This window comes from Heterocephalus glaber, unplaced genomic scaffold (genome assembly GCF_053883595.1).
Source record: "Heterocephalus glaber isolate CG9 unplaced genomic scaffold, H.glaber_assembly_v1.0 deba00001523, whole genome shotgun sequence".
Taxonomy (NCBI): domain Eukaryota; kingdom Metazoa; phylum Chordata; class Mammalia; order Rodentia; family Bathyergidae; genus Heterocephalus; species Heterocephalus glaber.
In genome coordinates, this window is record NW_028258327.1 from 24,935,578 (window position 1) to 24,943,070 (window position 7,493).

Here is a 7,493-nt window from a genome sequence, read left to right on the forward strand (position 1 = left end):
CTTTGTAGTATAACCTCAAATCTGGGATTGTGATGCCTCCTGCTTTGCTTTTGTCATCCAGGGCTGCTTTTACTATTCTGGGTCCTTTCTGGTTCCATGTGAATTTTAGGATTGTTTTCTCTAGATCTGTGCTAAATGTGGATGGCATTTTGATTGAGATTGGGTTAAATCTGTGCATCAGTTTTGGAAGTATAGCCATTTTTGTTATATTGGTTCTGCCTATCCAGGAACAGTGGATACATTTCCATTTTCTGATGCCCTCCTTAATTTCCTTTTTCAGAGTAATATGACTTTTATTGTAGAGGTCTTCACTTCCTTGACTAGGTTGATTCCTAAAAATTTAATTTTTCTTGATGTATTGTGAATGGTATAATTTTCTTTTTTTCTGTAAATATATTCATTTAATGATGCATTTATAAAAATGTATCCTTGTTGCTTAGCAACCCATGATTGTAATTACAAATGAGAATAAATTAGATAAGCAAAAGAGACTAGAAGTTTAAAAATATAGGTTTCTTAGAAAGGATATTCTAATGCAAGAACCAAAGAACACTTCCAGCAATAAAAGCTAAAAGTAGAAAGTAAAATTAAAAAGAATTTCTATTCAGATGACCAAATAAAATATGCATCAAATTAGGATCTTTACTAAATTAATAATTAGATAATAATTTCCACTTGTTTTAGAGTTATAAATTACCTCCCTGAACCACACCTCTCAAACACATAAATACATAAAAAATATCACCAGATCACAAATTCAAAAATACCTTAATGTTTATATACTAAGATTCACAGTTTCTGGACTTATTTTTCCACTACTTAAACTGTGGATCATTGCTATCATGGGAGAGTGTTTATTCAATTCCTCTTGCTGAAGTTTCACCACAGACTCTTTTTCTTCCAAATGACCTTCTAATTGGGCCTTCTGAACCTCTAAGGAGAAAGCCTTAATGCTCAACTCCTTTCTCTTCTGTTCTGTTCTGCTTAATTCCTTCCCAAGGATATTGATGATTTCTTCCTTATCTTCCCTTTCCTTTTGTAAGATTTTAATCTTTTCTTCTTGTACTTTTGCAGATGCAAATTTGCTGATTTATGTTCTCTGTCGTCTAACTGGTTCTGGACTTCTTTTCTCTGTTCTTCTTTCTCTATTAATTGGGCAATAGTTTTTTCATTTTGTTGCTTCAGTGATTCATTTAACTTTTTCACTGTTTCAATCTGTTTATTCAGAGAATCATATGTGATCTGTAGGTCTTTATCCTTCTTTTCAGTAGCTTCTTTTCTTTGAAGAAGTTCCATGTAGGATTTTGTCAGTATTTCATGCTCTTCAGACATAGACTCTAATTTCCTATTATGTTGAAAGAGATGCTCAGTATCACTCTGGGCTCTCTCTGACTGAAGCTGTTGTGACAGCAACACACCAAGCTCTTCATTTTTTCTTTCAACTTCTCTCAACATACCAGCAAGTGTCTGTGCCTCTGTCTCAGCTTGAGTTCTCTGACAGTGATATCGAGCAATCGGTCTATCAGCCTGTGCAAGAGCTAAAGCTTTTGCTTTCAGGAGATCTTGTAACCTGCTTTCTTTGGAAGCTAATGTGGATAGTTTCATCTCATACACATCCATTATGTCAGATATTCTCCCATCATTAGTCTTATCCTTTAGCATCACCCCAGAATGAAGTTTCTCTATTAACTCCTCAATGTTCAATCCAGGAACATTATCTTTTAATAGGGGAGGAGTTAAACACTTCACTGTTGTTGAAGAACTGTGATTTAATGATTGCAAAAGCAGTCAACTGGGCATATGTTCTGTTTCCTGTTGTCTATATGCATTGTTTGCTGCTATACTTTCTCTAAGTACTAAAGCAGGAAAATCTAGCAGTGGAGTGGCTTCCAAAAATACTCCCAATCCAGACTGCACTTTTTCTCTGTTATCTGATGTTAAAGCAAAAGCCAAAGGAGTAATCAAACGTGGACCCTGAAGGATTTTGTAGAAACTTACTTCCATACCAGGAACCAATTGTTTAAGTTTGTTCATTAAATCAAGAGTTTTCAAAATTACATCAGCAGCAAGTTTGCATAATTCAGAGTCTGCTACCTTAGTTCCAAACCCCAGATCAATCTTGCCATATGTATACTGTTGCTCTATCATAGTGGTACACTTGATAGTAGTCAGAATTTTGGCAATGTGCATTTTCAGAGTATCATCTCCGCACAGAGTTAACAAAACTTCAATGGTTTTGACCATCCTTTCACATTTTTTTCTTATTAAGGCTTCATCCAGATTCTGTTCTGTAAACTGAAGCTGATCAAGGATTGTAGGGAGCAGAAGGGTCACAAATCAGTCAGCTGAGGAAAAGTTAGAAGTATCTATGGCATCCTTGAATATTTCCTTGAACAACTCCAATGCCAAACAGAACAGTTTTCTGATCCATCCAAAGGCAAGCTTAACCAATGATGCAGAGCCACAGTAGGCTCTAGGCACTTAGAATGGCTTCCCAGAACAGTGTTGCCTGATGAGAACTGTTCAGAGATCATCTGAGAGATCACATGGTGTAACTGAGGCACTAAACAGAAGGCAAGAAGTAATTCTAAAACCTTTGAAGAAGAATCAGGATCCTTCCCATTTAGAAGACCTAATACTTGATTAAGACATGAAGAAAAGTGCTCATACCTGGTAAGATAATTAGCAATTTTAGGATTCTTAAGGAGATTCATCAGTAAGTCAACTGAATACTTTCATGTTAGGGTACCATCACCATTTATGAGAATATTAAATATTAATTGAAAAGTCTGATGAATGTTTCATGCATGGAATAGCTTTTCTCCCACCTCTTCATTTAATGTCAAACTGGACAATATTGAAAGTGCAAACAGAACTACAGTTAAGCTACTATGGGCTAGGAAGGCTATTAAGAGTTTGATAAAAGCTTTTCACACTACTCAAAGTCTTTATATGTGTTTGAACAGAAAGATTTTGCCAACAAAGATTTGCCAATAATCCTAGACAAGGCATTTTTTTTTGCACTTTATTAAATTCTTTTATTGGTACATTGTAGGTATATAATACAATTACATTTCTCATTGGGAATTGTACCTTTACATAGTGCATCTTGGTTCTTATTTTTTCCCCATTCCTAGCCCTCCCTTCACCCCCTCCACCCTTCCCTATTTACAAAGACTTTATTTCCATTTCTCATCATTTTTCCTTTCCCTTCTTTCCTTTCCCCTGTCCCTCCCACTACCCCTACCCCTTTGGGCCTTTTCTTCCTATTTTACATTATTGATTATTCATTCTAATCGTTGGTACATTTTAGGTATATAATATAATGACATTCATCATTGGAAATTTGCACCTTTGTATAGTCTCTCTTGGTTCTTATTTTTCACCCTTGTTAACTCATCTTCAGAAGACTGAAAGTGATTTATTAGGAATGTGATTAATTCATCTATATTGGCACCAGAATGGAAAATTTTGACATTAATGTTAACTTCTGTAGAAGTTGAATGCACTGCAAAAATACTGAATCACTGTGGCAAGCACTGTTGTGACAAATCACTGCTGCCATCACACTATTCAGGTTGTATGTATTTTGAAGACAGTCTCTGATTTCATTGTCCACAGTTAGTTGAGACAGCAAATTGATAACACTTAAGATCAGTGAAGCACTTATGTTTGGGTCTTCAAGCAGCTCTACAAGGCAACTCAGGCATTTAGTTGGTAATATCTGATTTGATGTAAACAGTTGTGTGAGCTTTTGTTCAGAAATTACCTCCAAGAGGGCTGGGGATTTAGCTCAGTGGTTCCTCTGCCTGCCTCACAAGTAGAAGGTCCCGAGTTCGATCCCTGGTACCAAAAAAAAAAAAAAAAAAGAAATTACCTCCAAGTGCCACAAAAGCTGAGTGGCATTTGCCTCTGATTTAACTTTGTGCTTTAACTTTGTACTGATTTAGCTTTGTACTGACTGTTGGCAAGAGCAAAGACTTCAAGCAGGTGGTAGAGTCCATGGGGACAGGTGCCTACCCCGCCTAGGGACCACCACCACTCTGCCCACTCTGGCCTCCAGCTTTTGCTGTGCTTTTTTTGGTATTGTTTTCTAGAGTTCTTTCTCAGTAGCTCATAATTTGTGTGTAGGAACACTATTGATTATTGTGGATTTATTTTTCTCCTACTATATTGCTAAATTTGGTTATTAGTTCTACGAGTGTTTTGGTGGAATTTTTGGGTCTTGTAAGTCGAGGATCATGTCATCTGTAAATAATAATTTGACTTCATCTTTTCCTATACATATCCCTTCTCTTGCTTTGGCTAATGTTTCAATGACTATGTTGAACAGGAGTGGTAATAGTGGACATTCTTGACTTGTTCCTGATTTTATAGAGAAAACTTTCAATTTTTCTCCATTTAATATGATGTTGGAAGTGGGTTGGTCATAAGTGGCTTTTACCATATTGAGATAAGCTCTGTCTATGCCTATTTTCTTCAGTTTTTTTTTTTTTATCATGAAGTGGTTTTAGATTTTGTAAAAGACTTTGTTCTGTGTCTGTGGGGATAATCATGTGACTTTTGTCCTTGCTTCTGTTTATGTGATGGATTATATTTATTGATTGGCCTATGTTGAACCATCTTTGCATTCCTGGGATGAAGCTCATTTGGACATAGTGTATGATCTTTTTGATCCATTGCATTTTGTTTGCCAGTATCTGGTTGAGGATTTTTGTATCTATATTCATTAGAGAGATTGGCCTGTAGTTCTCCTTTTTGATTTAATCTTTGTCTGGTTTTGGATCAGTGTAGTGCTTGCTTCCAAGAATGATCTTGGGAATACTCCTTTCCTCTTGATTTCAAGAGTTTAAGGAGTATTGATGTTATATTCTTCCTGAAGTTCTTGTGGAATTTGACAGTGATTTAATTAGGTCCTGGGCTTTTCTTGGTAGGTTTTTTGTTACTGCCTCAGTTTCTTTGCCTGTTATTAGATTTTTCAAGATTTTAAATCTTCTTGGTTCAGTAATTCATATGTACCTAGGAATCTCTCCATTTCTTCTGAGTTGTCCAATGTTTTGGCATGTGTGTTTGTGAAGTAGCTGCTAATAACTTCCTGGATTTCAGCAGTGTCCATTGTGATTTCACTTTTTTCATTTTTAATTGCATGATTTGGTCTTTTCTTTCCTTTATTTTGGTAAGATTGACTAATTTATCTATTTTGTTTATTCTTTCAAAGAACCAGTTCTTCAATTCATTGATTCTTTTTATTGTTTGTTCAGCCTCCATTTCATTGATTTCTACTCTGATCTTTATAATTTCCTTCCTTGTACAAGCTCTGGGTTTGTATTGTTTCTGTTTTTTCTAGCACCTTAGGATGTATCATTAGGTGATTTATTTGGACTTGTTCTGTTTTTCTGATGTGGGCATTCACAGCTATAAACTTCTCTTATAGGACTGATTTCATTGTGTCTCATAAGTTCTGGCATGTACTGACATTATCATTTAATTCTGGGAACTGTCATTTCTTCTGTGACCCATTGATTATTCAAGAGTGTATTTTAAAATTTCTGTACATTTGCATAATTTCTGTGTTTTCTTTTGCTTTTGATTTCTAGTTTCATTGCACTATGATCTGATAATATTCATGGTAAAATTTGGATTATCTTGGATTTACATAAGGATGACTTATTAGCTAGTACATGGTTTATTTTGGAGAAAGTATTCTGTGCTGCTGAAAAGAATATGTATTCTGTTGTTGGGTGGAATACTTTGTGGCATGTATTAAGTCCATTTGTCAAAAGTTTGGTTCAAGTTTGAGATTTTTAAAAAATATTTTGTTTATTTGATCTGTTTACTTGTGATAATGGGATATTGTGCACCCCCACTATAACTGTATTGATGTTTATCTAATCTTTTATGTCCATTAGTGTTTGTTTTATGAAGTTGGGTGCACCAAGGTTTGGTGCATATATGTTTATAATTGTTACCGTGTCCTGTTGAATAGTTTTGTTAATAAATATGTAGTACTCTTTTTTTCCTCTTTTGAACATCTTTGGCTTAAAGTCCACTCTGTCTGAGTATAAGATAGCTACTTCTGCTTTTTTTCAGGTTCCCATTGCATGGAATATTGTTTTCCATTCTTTGATTTTTAATCTATGGATTGTGTGTGTGTGTGTGTGTGTGTAGATGTGTTTCTTGTAGATAACATACAATTGGGTTTTGTTTCTTGATCCATTTTGCTAATCTGTGTCTTTTTATGGGTGAGGTGAGTCCATTCACATTGATAATTATTGTTTTATTTCTGCCATTGTATTAATTACTTGTTCCTGTTTTGCTTTTTTTCTCTTTTATCTAATTGCTAACCTTACTTCTTGTATTCATTCTATTAGACCTTTTGTCATTGTTAGCTTTATTTATTCTTTCTAGGATGTCCTTGAGAATTTTTTGAGTGTTGGTTTTTTGATCATGAATTTCTTTAGTTGCTCTTTATCATGGAAGTGTCTTATTTCTCCATCAATTTTGAAAGATAATTTTGCAGGATATATCAATCTCACTTGGAAGTTGTTTTCTTTTAGGACACAAAACAGTTCTTTTGAAGCTCTCCTTGTCTTTAAAGTTTGTGTTGAGACATTTTTTATAATTCTGATGGATTATCCTTCATAGGTGATTCATTGTTTTTCTCCAACAGATGTTGTTCTTGTGTTGGACTTTTGAAATTTTAATTATTATGTGATGTGGAGTGGGTTTTTTTTCCCTGATCATAGCCATTCAGGGTTTCACTTGCGTCAATTATCTGCATGTTAAATTCTTTTTCCATGTCTGGAAGTTTATTAGTTGTTTCAACAAATTTTTTAATACTCTTCATGCTGTGTCCTGATTTTTCATTATTCCAATTACTCTTGTATTAGTCTTCTTTGAGTCATCTAGTAGCCCTTGTATGTGGTTTTCATGTTCCCTTGTTGTTTTTAAGGTATCTTTTATTAATTGATCACTAATGACAGCCCTGTCTTCTAGATCTGACACTCTATCCTCACATTGGTTGCTTCTGCTGTACACTTTCCATCATAGTTTTAACTCCTGGATTCTGTTTCAAATTTTTTATGGACTCTTTTTCTTTTCTATATTGGGCATTCATGTTTTATATATCTTTCTTTAGCTCCATTAGATTTTTATTAGTGTCTTCACTAGACTCACTGATCATTTGTTTCATTTGGATCATTATCTCATTATTATATCTTCTTCAAATCCCCCAAGCCCTATCAAACTGTTTGTTACCTCCATTGATTCCCTTTCAGACATCTGTGCTGAGTGGTTTATGATATCCCCTGGACCAGCTTTGAGGGAGTTAGGAGTTATTAAAGTCATTTTGTTGCCTTATTTTCTCAGTTTTCTAATTTTTGTTTGTTTTCTATGCTGAGATTTGCAGCTTCTTTTGCCCAGTTCTTTGGAAATGAGCCACAGTATTGTTTATGACTCCCAGGCAATTCAGATACTGGCAGACAGAGAAAACC

The 7,493-nt window shown here is 34.8% G+C and overlaps 1 pseudogene; it reads right to left on the reverse strand.

Moving 5' to 3' along the window:
• Window positions 1-775: 775 nt before the first annotated feature.
• LOC101720144 (protein CIP2A-like) lies at window positions 776-4,004 on the reverse strand (annotated as a pseudogene).
• Between the last annotated feature and the right edge of the window lie 3,489 nt (window positions 4,005-7,493).